Genomic DNA, 14317 nt, shown 5'->3' with positions numbered 1-14317 from the left:
AACCATATTCAGTAGAGGGCAGTAGAGTATCTAATATATGGTTTTGGTTTATTGCAAGGCTAAAAATGACTGTTCGCTATAAACACTAACAAAGGCCACCCTGCCACTATTTTGGGGAAAAGGCAGAGGGATGGGGCTAGAGAAATGTAACCACTCTCAAATTCATAGACAGAGCTATGAATGCCAGGACTGACCATCCATAGTCCCAAAGTAAAAAAATATACAGGGCTATACAGTGTTTGTTTACAATGAAAATGTTTACAAACAAAGGAGTAAAACATGCTTATATTTTGGGTTCTGGGGGGGTTAGACAGTTGAACAAAGCTCATGAGACGTTTATAAGTTATATTCCTCAAGAATCGTGGGCTATATATCAATAATTTAAAAGTCCAAAAATGGATGTAGCAATCACAGATTGCCCCTTTAACGGAGTGTGTCAGGGTGAATAGAGATGACAGGTCCAGTCCATGTCTTATTTAGTGTGATGGTGACTGAGTGTGTATTTATATTCAAACAGTCGGGTATTTGTCAGAGGGGCACTGTAGCTGAACTTGGTCTGCCTTTCACTGACTGAAGAGATGGGTTAGTTGAGGTATTTTTTCACTATAGGACTGCTGGTGCAATGTCTGCACTCCATAGAGGGACTCTCTTATTCTAAATGGGCCAACAAAGACTGTCTTTATTATAAAATTCCTGCTTGTTTCAGAGGGGCCATTTTTGTCTTGTAAGTATTATTCAAATGAATTCTGAGAAGAAGCTGTATTTGATACTGCTCTTGCTGTCTGGGACAGTTGAAAATAGTCAAAGAAAGAGGAATTGGAAGAGGGTTGAGTTTCTATCTACTAAAATCGATGTTGTTATGTGTAGGCTATAAAGCATGGCTTCCATACTGTAGAAAATACATGTTGTGTTTTACCAAGCAGCCGTTTTGTGCTCTAGAAAAAGCTAATCAAACCGAGTGAAGAAATCTATCCCTTTACTCTCAGAAAAGTCCCAATAACTGGAGAAAGTGAACGTGAACATGGCAACAGGGAACTGGCAGACCTTATTTCCTATCTCCACTTACTGTTGGACAAAATATATTAATTCAAGAAGAAACAAGTCCATTTAAGTTGGCCACACAGTTGATAGTCCTCCACTACTTTGGATTTCCATCCATTTCACTCTAACATGAGACACTTAAAGTGAATGACGGTCCCATTCCTTCCAGGTCGCTGGCTCTGAGCTCACCTGAGTGGTTGAGGGCTTCTGAGAACATCCTGTTTACTTCCATCCACTCCAAAGAGCTGAGGTAATATTCGTCTTATTTTCCCCTCAAGAACCCTTTTTTCTCTCACGGTCCATTACTTAAGCCCATGCAGTGTAAAAACGTATCTATAAAATGGCAGGCTAAAAACGGTTACACTCCACTGACATAGATTTCATATATACAGAGTGCTTTGCAACCATTCGTAAAACCGTGCAGAAGTCCATTGTTAGAGGAGCTTGGGCAACCTGTTGGATCGAAGGCCAAACACGTGACTCAGCTCTGTCATTCTCTGTTGTCCCGGCATGCAACATTTTGTATGGGATGTCATAATGACGTAATTTTATGGTTGTAAACTGGATTTCTGGTTGAGGAGACATCAGATAGCCAGATAACTACCAAGTAAAGACAATGTTTTCATGACGACATCAAGACATCCGTTGAAAGACATCATATTCTGTCTTTTGTCAGAAGGAAACGAACAGTAAGATTTGAGTCCCTCCTTTAGGGTGTCAAACACATTCCACGGGGGGCCGCGTGTCTGCAGGTTTTTCTTTCTTTCCCTCCACACCTTTAGGGTGTCAAACACATTCCACGGGGGGCCGAGTGTCTGCGTGTTTTCACTCTTTCCTTGTACTACATTGGTCAATTAAGGTCACTGATTGGTTAGGAACTCCCCTCACCTGGTTGTCAAGGTCTTAATTGGGCACAAAATGAACAGGAATACCAAAAACCAGCAGACACTCGGCCCTCCATGGAATGAGTTTGACACCTCTGTGTCTACACCTTTAGGGTGCCATTTCTATTAGGCCGTGTGAGCCCTCAGTTCTCCTCACCACTGAACCTCACACCCTGACCAGATAAGTAAAGGGCCAAAACCAATTTGTCTTAGACTGGAGGTCTGCCTGTGGATGGTCTGATCTAATCATCTCAGTGAGAGAAGAAAGTTATGTTGGCCTCAGTCCCTGCATCAGTCACAGTGTGCTGCTGTGACAATGTGAGGAGGAACACAAAGGCAGTGCTTTGTCCAGTCTATTAGGAGCTCAGACTGTACCCCTCCACCTCTCAGGAGCACCCACTATGCAGGGACTTTGCCAGATAATGATGAGGTGCCAAGCTAGCTGTGGTGTGATTGGTCTGCCTGGTGTGTTACTATACGAGCTAGTCGTATCCACTGAAAGGTTTCTGGGAATGACAGAGTGATCCAGAGGTGAAAGGAGATGGGTTATTAGTAGAGTTGGTAAAGTATAAGAGACTTGAGTAGTGTGTGTGTGTGTGTGTGTGTTGTATCTGGAGCCATGACCCTTGTTGTAAGAAGATGTCTTAGACTCAGAGAGAATAGAGTCTAAGGTCTCATTTAAAGAGCCCTTTCATAGAAAGGTTCTTCATTTCTTAAGTAGAAACATGTAATTAACTACGGCCTATGTCTCTCTCCCTGACAATGAGGCTTCTGTCCCATCCAGACACATATCCTTTTGAACCTCTGAACCTCTGCTGTTTCTGTCTTTTTACTCAGCTTTTGATTGAGTTACTTTTAGGTTTTTCATCCAACCCAACACGACAGCTGCCCAAGATCACATCAAAAAACAAAACCTCTCTCTTTGCCCCAGATAATGATAAGAGTGAGACGGATCAGCTAGTCTGGCCTCAGCTACCTTAAAGTTACTTTAAATAACAGATGAAAATTCACATTCAATTAAATGAAATTCACATATCGGTAAAGCTGCTGGAAAGCAAACCCACATTAGAGGTCAGTCTCGACGTCCTCCATTTTAAGCCTTTTAAAGTCATTAACAGAATTTGATCTCAAAACATACGTTAGCGCCTAATAAAATGACACGGAATATGTGATTAGCTGAGAAATCCCCTAGACCAAACACAAACCTTCAAGTGATACATTTAACATGGTCGTTATTATTGTGGGAGTGGGGAAAAGCACCCTCTCTCTACTATTCACATAACTGTCTGGGAGCATTATGTCTTCACATGTTAAGAGAAAGTTTGATCACACAAATCCGCTAACAAGCGGATGCTGAGTCGCGGATTACTCAACTTTCAAGTGAAGGATTAATCCGTTTTTGCTCTCCTTTATAGATTATTTCAGTGGGGTTATTGGAGTCATTGTGCCACCATGTTAACCCATGCAATAGCCAAAGTGTCGGCTGTTTTGTAAATTGTAACCTGTCTGTACAATTGAGAGGACAGAGAGAACAGATCAAAGCTCAGGTGAAAATCTGTGCCACAACATACATTAAACATTTGTCCCGTAGCCATGATATAGCCTAGGCAACACCTCTCTGATTCAGAGTTGGGTTAAATGCGGAAGATACATTTTGGTTGAATGCATTCAGTTGTGCAACTGCCTAGATATCCCCCTTTCCCTTTCCCTGCTAGTGTCGTGTACTCTCAGTCAGGTGAGTTCGTCAACCTTGACATAGATTAGAACAGAATACAATACAACTTTATTGTACACTGGTTAGAACGGCAATTTGTCTTTTGCCAAGCCCAACACCCCAGTATTTACACACACGTTGAGAGGCACAGTGTCACGCCCTGACTCAGGGGACGCTTATATGTTGAGTCAGGGTGTGTGTATTCCTTGTTGTGTTAGTTCTATGTTGGTGTTCTATTATGTGTATTTCTATGTTGGCCGGTGTGGTTCCCAATCAGAGGCAGCTGTAGCTCGTTGTCTCTGATTGGGGACCATACTTAGGCAGCCTATTGGCACTAGTGGGTTGTGGGATCTTGTTCCGGGTAAGGTTTGTTGTGTGTGTTTAACCTCAGGACTTCACGTTTTGTTTGTTTATTGTTTTGTCGTGTGTTTATTCAGTTTAAATAAACATGTACGCATATCACGCTGCGCCTTGGTCTGACCCGTTCATGAACGAACGTGACAGAAGATCCCACCAAACGAGGACCAAGCAGCGTGCCCAGGAAGAGCGAATTGCCATGTCACAGGTGGGCAAATGGTGGTCATGGGAGGAGATATTTGCGGGGAAAGGGCCATGGGCAAAGGTAGATGCCCAGGCAGGAGAGGAGCAACGGCAGCACAGAGGAAGCCGGTCGAGGAAGAAGCCCGAGAGACACCCCCAATACATTTTTTTTGGGGGGGGCTAAGAGGGTGGTTGGCGGAGCCTAGGGTTAGAGCAGAGCCAACTCCCCGTACTCACGCGAGAAGGCGTATGACTGGGCAAGCTCCATGTTATGTGGAGCTACGTACTGTGTCGCCAGTGCGCCGGCACAGTCCTGTACGTCCTGTGCTTGCACCACGCACGTGCCGTGCGAAGATGGGCATCCAGCCAGGACGGGGTGTGCCGGCTCAACGCTCCTGGTCTCCAGTACGCCTCCTCGGTCCCGCGTATCCTGCGCCAGTTCTAAGAGCTGTATCGCCAGTGCGCGTGCACAGCCCAGTGCGTCCTGTGCCAGCGCCCCGCACGTGTAGTGCGAAAGTGGGCAGCCAGCCAGGACGGGTTGTGCCAGCTCTCCGCTCCAGACCTCCAGTCCGCCTTCGCAGTCCGGTCCGGCCCGTTCCTGCTCCTCGCACCAGGCCAGTGGTGCGCGTCGCCAGCCCGGTCTGTTCCTGCCCCTCGCACCAAGCCAGTGGTGCGCGTCGCCAGTCCGGCCCGGCCTGTTCCTGCCCCTCGCACCAAGCCAGTGGTGCGCGTCGCCAGCCCGGCCCGGCCTGTTCCTGCCCCTCGCACCAAGTCAGTGGTGCGCGTCGCCAGCCCGGTCCGGCCTGTTCCTGCCCCTCGCACCAAGCCAGTGGTGCGCGTCGCCAGCCCGGCCCGGCCTGTTCCTGCTCCTCGCATCAAGCCAGTGGTGCGTGTCGCCAGTCCAGCCCGGCCTGTTCCTGCTCCTCGCATCAAGCCAGTGGTGCGTGTTCCTAGTCCGGTCCGGCCCGTGCCTGCTCCTCGCACCAGACCAGTGGTGCGTGTGTCCAGTCCGGCACGGCCCGTGCATGTTTCACCGGTGCCTGGTCCGGCACCGGTCAGCTCATCCACTCCGGAGCCAGAGCAGTCCGCTCCACCGGTGCCTGATCCATCCCCGGTTAGCTGCTCCACTCCGGAGCCAGAGCAATCCGCTCCACCGGGGTCCAGTCCAGCTCCGGTCAGCGGATCCACTCCGGAGCCAGAGCAGTCCGCTCCACCGGTGCCCAGTTCAGCTCCAGTCAGCTGCTCCACTCCGGAGCCAGAGCAATCCGCTCCACCGGGGTCTAGTCCAGCTCCGGTCAGCGGCTCCACTCCGGAGCCAGAGCAGTCCGCTCCACCGGTGCCTGATCCAGCTCCGGTCAGCGGCTCTACTCCGAGCCAGAGTAGTTCGCTCCACCGTCGTCGGGTTCAGCTCCAGTCAGCGGTTCCAGTCCAGACCCAGACGTCAGCCCCTCTCCAGGTTCGGGGTCTCCCACACCAGGGTCCAGACAGGGCTTGGTACTTCATAGGAGGAAGGAGAGGGCAAGCAGCGCGCCGAGGTCCAGACCAGACCAGGGGCGCAACAGGGAGGCGGAGAATAGGTGGTGGTCACGCCCGGAGCCGGATCCGCCTCCGAGGCGGAATGCCCACCCGGCCCCTACCCTGTTATGTTTATGTTGCGCGGTCGGAGTCCGCACCTTTGGGGGGGGGTACTGTCACGCCCTGACTCAGGGGACGCTTATATGTTGAATCAGGGTGTGTGTATTCCTTGTTGTGTTAGTTCTATGTTGGTGTTCTATTATGTGTATTTCTATGTTGGCCGGTGTGGTTCCCAATCAGAGGCAGCTGTAGCTCGTTGTCTCTGATTGGGGACCATACTTAGGCAGCCTATTGGCAGTAGTGGGTTGTGAGATCTTGTTCCGGGTAAGGTTTGTTGTGTGTGTGTGTGTGTGTGTGTGTGTGTGTGTGTGTGTGTGTGTGTGTGTGTGTGTGTGTGTGTGTGTGTGTGTGTGTGTGTGTGTGTGTGTGTGTGTGTTTTTTACCTTAGGACTTCACGTTTCGTTTGTTTATTTTTTTGTTGTGTGTTTATTCAGTTTAAATAAACATGTACGCATATCACGCTGCGCCTTGGTCTGACCCGTCTGCAAGCCGAACGTGACACACAGGGTCAGCAGCAAAGCAGCGCCCTTGGATGGAGAGCAATTGTGAGGAGTTTAAGTGCCTTGCTCAACGGCACAACGGCAGGAGATGGTGCACAGGCCAAAGGAAGGTTGTTGTATCGACAGTACCTCAGACATTATGTAAACAACAACAGATAAGGTTTCTAATAGCTCTGCAGTAAAACGTTTTATTGCGCTTCGCTCTGCTTTTTGACCGTGTGCGTGTGTGTGTGTGTGAGTGTGAGTGTCAAGGAAGTGCTGACACAAGAGTTTCAAGGAGGACCAACGCTAAATGGACGTTTAAACGCAGGGAGTGAAACTCTGAGCGATGACAGTGGTACTTCCAGCTTTAAAGACTGATATACAATCCACATCCTGTCCAAGGGCATCGTGTAGTATGGCCATCCATCTCAAGGAAGTTACTCAGAGTAAAGGGAGGGAGATTGAAGACTAAAAGCTGAATGAAAACACTCAGCGAACGTCGTCCAACACCTGCTCAATATTTATGGGGTGATGCTCTACTTTTATACAAATTGAGTGAGCGCTCAGTAGAGAAGAAGAGGGGGACAGGGGTAAGAGGGAGACGTGGAGGGTTAAAGTTGTAAATATGTACTGTATTTTACAGTAGGGTTAAAGTTTTACAAATTTACTGCACTTTACAGGAGGGTTAAAGTTGTAAATATGTACTGTATTTAAAGTAGGGCTAATATGTCTGTGAACTAGCCATCTGTGTCCTTGTTCCACAGTATATTACCTCACATACTACCAATATACTGGTGATGTACTGGTCACATACTACCAATGTACTGGTGATGTACTGGTCACATACTACCAATGTACTGGTGATGTACTGGTCACATACTACCAATGTACTGGTGATGTACTGGTCACATACTACCAATGTACTGGTGATGTACTGGTCACATACTACCAATGTACTGGTGATGTACTGGTCATATACTACCAATGTACTGGTGATGTACTGGTCACTTACTACCAATGTACTGGTGATGTACTGGTCACATACTACCAATGTACTAGTGATGTACTAGTCACATACTACCAATGTACTGGTGATGTACTGGTCACATACTACCAATGTACTGGTGATGTGACAGTTGGAAAAGGACTGGCTTGTGATGATTTTGATTGTATTGGTCTTCTCTTCCAGAGGCAAATCATATCAAAACACTTAATCAGAACCACATTCTGATAGTATCCTGTTACTACACACACACACACACATACACACACACACACACACCTATTCTGCACAGATTAAACCTTATCTCCATATCAAACACCGCTCAATCACTAATCCATTTTCTCCAATTAGCTTTATTTATTTGACTAATTCCTAAAATAATTGGATATGTGTTTATCCTATGAGTGTGTCCACATTGTCAGTAAGAGGTTTGTTAATGGATGGTCAGGTGAGGCACACAGCCCTACCTGTGTCCTTCACAAAGTCCCTAGACCCCACTATTGTGACTCAGACACTGGGGCCTTCAGCCCCCCCCTCTCTCTCTCTCTCTCTCTCTTCCTCCCCCTCCCTCTCTCTCTCTCTCTCCTCCTCCCCTCCCTCACCCTCTCTCGCTCTCGCTCTCTCTCTTTCAGACCCATCCCTCCATCTCCACTCCATTACGTTGGTAGTTAGAGGGTCATTACAGCATCACCGTAAATAGAAAGTCCATTATGGCTCTAACACACTACTGCAGAGTGATTGCATCGCAGGTCGACCCATTGTTTACTTACGATATCGAGACACCATCCTCATCCAACAGAACAAATCATCTTACTCACTGACCTTCCTCTTGTGCCGTTTCAAAAGTTCTGAAAAGTTTGGAATTCTAATAGTTCAAACAGTTAGTTTTTTAGCTCGAGCGTTTGATTGAGCCAGACTCGAGTGCTAGATGAGGGGGGGTTTGCAGTTTGTACTTTTGGGACTATTATATTGGTTATATTGCTGCCAGGCCAGCTCTGTCAAGTGCAGCTAAATGATCTGATAGAAGGTAAAGAACTCAGGTCTGCTCTGAGTTCGTATTGCTTGTCAATGAGAGGTCCGTCTGGGGTGCATACACACACACACACAACCACACACACACAATAATCTCCTGTATAAAAGTGAACTCTGTCTCACTGGTGGATCCATGATTCAGACCAGGTTTGGGTGTTGTTTTTTTTGTTGAGTCCCTCTCCTCTGATGATGTCATACTTCAGGACCAAAGCCCAGCACAGAGATAGGGGCTGCGTTCCAAATGGCACCCTATTTCCTATATAGTGCACTACTTTTGACCAGGACCCATAGCGCTCTCGTCAAAAGTAGTGCACTACTATAATAAATATAAATAATTAGTCATTTAGCAGACGCTCTTATCCAGAGCGACTTACAGGAGCAATTAGGGTTAAGTGCCTTGCTCAAGGGCACCGACAGATTTTTCACCTAATCGGCTCGGGGATTAGAACCAGCGACCTTTCGGTTACTGGCACAACGCTCTTACCCACTAAGCTACCTGCCGCCCACTATGTAGGGGAATAGGGTGCCATTTTAGACGCAACCTGGGGAGTCCGTAGGGAATGAGGACTGGGAATAGCGCCACAACAACCCCAAAATCAGCCTCGCTGGTTCATGGGGATAGAGGAATGTACTGTAGTTTAAGGCCAGTCAGCACCGGTGCCATGGAATTCTCTACCGCCCAAGGGCTCACTAAATACTGCCAAACTAATTAGTGAAGATGCGGTGTTGGGTCAAACTGTAAATGGTTTCAGAGGACCGATAATGACTTCCAGTCATTTTTTATTGTTTTCATTTAAACACAAAAGTTTGCTTTTTATTGGGATTTGCCCTGCAAGAGTACGGCTGAAAGAATAGTCTTTGTTCCCTGTATAAGACTACATGGTAGGGATGTACTGGTTAGGAGTGTGTGGCAGATTATATTAGGCAGCAGTGTGTGTGGTAGGGTTAAACTGGGTAGGAGTGTTTACCAGGTAAAGTTATACTAGGTAGGAGAGTGTGTGGTAGGGTTAAACTGGGTAGGAGTGTTTACCAGGTAAAGTTATACTAGGTGGGAGAGTGTGTGGTAGGGTTAAACTGGTAGGAGTGTTTACCAGGTAAAGTTATACTAGGTAGGAGAGTGTGTGGTAGGGTTAAACTGGGTAGGAGTGTTTACCAGGTAAAGTTATATTAGGTAGGAGAGTGTGTGGTAGGGTTAAACTGGGTAGGAGTGTTTACCAGGTAAAGTTATATTAGGTAGGAGAGTGTGTGGTAGGGTTAAACTGGGTAGGAGTGTTTACCAGGTAAAGTTATACTAGGTGGGAGAGTGTGTGGTAGGGTTAAACTGGGTAGGAGTGTTTACCAGGTAAAGTTATACTAGGTAGGAGAGTGTGTGGTAGGGTTAAACTGGGTAGGAGTGTTTACCAGGTAAAGTTATACTAGGTGGGAGAGTGTGTGAGTCAGTACTTTATGCCTGTCTCCCAGTGAAGCCAGTCCATTTTAATGGCCACGGCTGAACCTCTCCTATAAGCCACCTGCCCAGTGTCTATAGGAAACACAAACAATGGATTAAGGCCTTGTCCAGGGAAAGCTGGATTTCCTAGAACTGGGCCGGAGCCAGACGTTCCCAGCATTCACTTTTATCCCACGGGAGTGTTAATCCCGCCCGGCCCGCAACGACCCGGCTCCACCCGTAACTTTTACATTCTGATTGTGATGAACTTGATCAAGGCACTGTAATTCTATTATTACTAATGTAGGAGCTTTCCTTTTAACCAAAGGAAAAAATTTATGAAGGAAATAGGAATCTTTAACATGTGATCTCAATGACATGCATGTCTATGCACTGTTATGAAAGGCACAGAAGGCCATGGTAAATAAGAATGGATTTTGATCTTCTACATTCAATTTCCTTCATCTAAAATTACTGTTTGCCGGTAGTTACAAAAACATTTTGGGAGAGAGCATGTTTGAATCATCATACAGTTAAGGTTATTTTTGTTTCACACATTAAACATTGTTTCATCAATTACATGAATCCAAACATGCATTCTCACAGTAGCCTACATGAAAAATGGAATGGAAATCTAGAGCAGTTGGATTCTAAAAGTGACGTAAAACATAGTACCAGAACACATGAAACATCTGTGTGGAATGTATCCACATCCCATAACCGTCTTCATCAAATATGAATACAAACATTTTAAAATACAAACATTTTAAAAACATTGGACCCATGCCCGTCCATTCAGCTACCTCCCTTTGTCTCGCATCAGTACCTTACCCCTGTCTTTTAGTGTGAATTATTAAGGAACCATAGGGTTGAGGAAGAAGTAAATCACTCAAAGTAGAGCAACTTTGACCTTTGACCTCCTGCTCATTCCTGCTGTGAATCCCACTCAGATGAGTGAACAGCGTCACCATCAGAATATAAGGTAGAGAGTAAAATCTGAATGAGGATGAAGAGAGAGAGAGAGGGAGGCACGTGAGCACACACACACAACTATGCACGACACAAACACACACACACACACACAATGGAACTCACATGAACCCCTCATGAAACACACTTGCAGATGTGAATACTGTATACACACGCATGCACACACACATACACACACACACACACACTGATGATGAGTCGATATGGCAGTCCCCATCCTAACCCCTCGACACACATCTGGGAGTCAACAGTCTGTAGATTTAGTCTGTTAGCTTGTCACCCTGCTATAGGTCAGCATAATCGCTCAGTGGACCATGATAGACAACTTTAATTGCATTTACAGTACCAGTCAAAAGTTTGCCAAGAGTGTGCAAAGCTGTCATCAATGCTATTTGACGAATCTCAAATATAAAATATATTTTGATTTGTTTAACACTTTTTTTGGTTACTACATGATTCCATATGTGTTATTTCATAGGTTTGATGTCTTCACTATTATTGTACAATGTGAAAATAGTAAAAATAAAGAAAAACCCTTGAATGAGTAAGGCGTGTCCAAACTTTTGACTGGTACTGTATATCATCGGATACTACCTAAAAAATGTTACATGAGAATTCCAAACTGGAGGAAAGGTGGTGCAGACTACTTCAAGTTTATGTGTATGCTGTAAACAACAATGCAGTCCAGAACTGGACAGCATTATAGGCTCTTAGTCGAGATCAAAGTGTTTTAAGGCCTTGTCCTGAGTGACTGAGTATTGTCCTGAGTGACTGAGTATTGTCCTGAGTGACTAAGTATTGTCCTGAGTGACTAAGTATTGTCCTGAGTGGCTAAGTATTGTCCTGAGTGACTGAGTATTGTCCTGAGTGACTAAGTATTGTCCTGAGTGACTGAGTATTGTCCTGAGTGACTAAGTATTGTCCTGAGTGACTGAGTATTGTCCTGAGTGACTAAGTATTGTCCTGAGTGACTGAGTATTGTCCTGAGTGACTAAGTATTGTCCTGAGTGACTGAGTATTGTCCTGAGTGACTGAGTATTGTCCTGAGTGACTAAGTATTGTCCTGAGTGACTGAGTATTGTCCTGAGTGACTAAGTATTGTCCTGAGTGACTGAGTATTGTCCTGAGTGACTAAGTATTGTCCTGAGTGACTAAGTATTGTCCTGAGTGACTGAGTATTGTCCTGAGTGACTGAGTATTGTCCTGAGAGACTAAGTATTGTCCTGCGTGACTAATTATTGTCCTGAGTGAATACGTATTGTCCTGAGTGACTAAGTATTGTCCTGAGTGAATAAGTATTGAGTGACTGAGTATTGTCCTGAGTGACTAAGTATTGTCCTGAGTGACTAAGTATTGTCCTGAGTGACTAAGTATTGCCCTGAGTTACTAAGTATTGTCCTGAGTGACAAAGTATTGTCCTGAGTGACTACGTATTGTCCTGACTAAGTATTGTCCTGAGTGACTAAGTATTGTCCTGAGTGACTAAGTATTGTCCTGAGTGACAAAGTATTGTCCTGAGTGACTGAGTATTGTCCTGAGTGACTAAGTATTGTCCTGAGTGACTAAGTATTGTCCTGAGTGACTAGGTATTGTCCTGAGTGATTAAGTATTGTCCTGAGTGACTAAGTATTGTCCTGAGTGACTGAGTATTGTCATAAGTGACTATGTATTGTCCTGAGTGACTATGTATTGTCCTGAGTGACTAAGTATTGTCCTGAGTGACTAAGTGTGTGACTAAGGCTCATCAGTCCTCTACTTAGCACAAATCTATTGCTGTCTGCAGTGGGAGCAACAGTGCCAATGACTTAAACGGCAGATTCTGCTGACTCATCAGACCAGGACCCATCCCAACAGTAAATAATGTTTAGTGTGCACTTAAAGAGATGTGGCTGTTAGGGATGGCCTGGGTTCTTTATCATCCATACTCAGCTCAAATATATGTTTTACTCTGATATAAAGCAGTTTACTTTAGCCAACACTAATGTCTCCTGTTATCCAATCTCAGCATTTCATTTCAACATTTAATTTACATTTTAAATTAGTATCAATTACTGAATTAAATATGGTGTGTGTCTGTGTGTGTGTCTGTGTGTGTGTGTGTGTGTGTGTGTGTGTATATATATGTGCGTGTGTGTGCGTGTGTGTGTGTGTGTGCGTGTGTGCATGTGTGTGTGCATTTCCCAATTGACTGAGATGTGAGAGAGACAGACAGGCAGACAGAGACACAACAAGGTGATGCAACAGAATGTAACTATCTGATAGGAGGTATAGTGGATGGAGGACTCCCTTGACACATTCCATCACTTCCACAGGAAGAGGAGGAAAGGTTCAACTCACATACCTGAGTATCCCCAATCATCAGGATCTAGCCAACCCATGGGTAAGACCCCCCCCCCACACACACACACACACACACACACACACAGACAGACAGAAGGGTGTGAGGAGTGAGAGTGGTACCCTGACAAACACACAAACTAAACTACCCCACTGTAACATCCTTCATTATGAACTAGGGCTGTCAAACGATTCAACAAATGTATCGCATAAATCACAGGATTTTTTTGTGTGATTAATCACAATTAATCGTAAAATCTGAATTTGCTGAACATTACAAGAATATTGGTGTCATGATTTTGTCCAAAGTAACGGTTAGTAAAATCAGATAAATTGATAAAGCACACTTTCTTTAACCTCCAAGTCAACTTGTTTTGACATCGCGTTGTCGTTTTTAGCTGTATAGATTATGTATTTTGGATGTTTTTGAATGTATTTCCAACTCTTTCAAACAATGCCTTTAATCACTGCCATAATATTAGTACAATAAAATTACAAAAAAGTTAACTTGAGTTGACTGATTTACTCTGACAGCCCTGTTATGGACAGAGAGAATATTCATCTTTCCACTTCCTCCGTCTGTTCTGAACAGTATAGACAGGGCATACACAGGCCCTTAGGCTCTGCCTGGTGGAGATATCCAATGGGAGAAAAGCCTCAAGGTAGCCCATTCTATAGTCTTTCATTCAGATCTATCAATATAATAATTGATCATTGAATCTATTTTGACACAATAACCGTAGAAGAACCTTACGTAGTTAGACCCATACAGCAGATACAATAGGCTAGTGCAGCAGGAAACATCTTCTTAGTTTTAAAGGCAAAATAAAAAAATAATCTGACAACCCGCCATTTCTGGTCCTCATTCATTCTCAAAGTGGTGGCAAACCTGGCAACCCGTCTGTTTTTTCCCCTCCTGGTTACAGAGGAGTGGAGGGCCCAGAGCCATGGCTGTCACTGGGGTTTTTATGCCCCCTCCTAACAGTACAACCAGGGTCCTGTTAGGTCCAGCAGAATATACAATCACAACTGCTGAGTGTCAAGTCAGCAGAGAGGAGGATTAACAAACTGCCACACGCTGCATATTGATGGGAAGCCATGTCTGAGTCACACTAGAATGGGGAAGGGAATGGGGGGTGGGGGGTGGGAGAGAGAAACGGGTTATCCATTTCGGTGTAACGGACACGTTGGAGAATGAGTGATGAGTGGTGAGTAACCTTGTCTGAGACT

Source organism: Coregonus clupeaformis, unplaced genomic scaffold, assembly GCF_020615455.1.
Source record: "Coregonus clupeaformis isolate EN_2021a unplaced genomic scaffold, ASM2061545v1 scaf0174, whole genome shotgun sequence".
Classification (NCBI taxonomy): domain Eukaryota; kingdom Metazoa; phylum Chordata; class Actinopteri; order Salmoniformes; family Salmonidae; genus Coregonus; species Coregonus clupeaformis.
The sequence above is the reverse complement of the archived record's forward strand: the minus strand, read 5'-3'. Positions refer to the sequence as shown.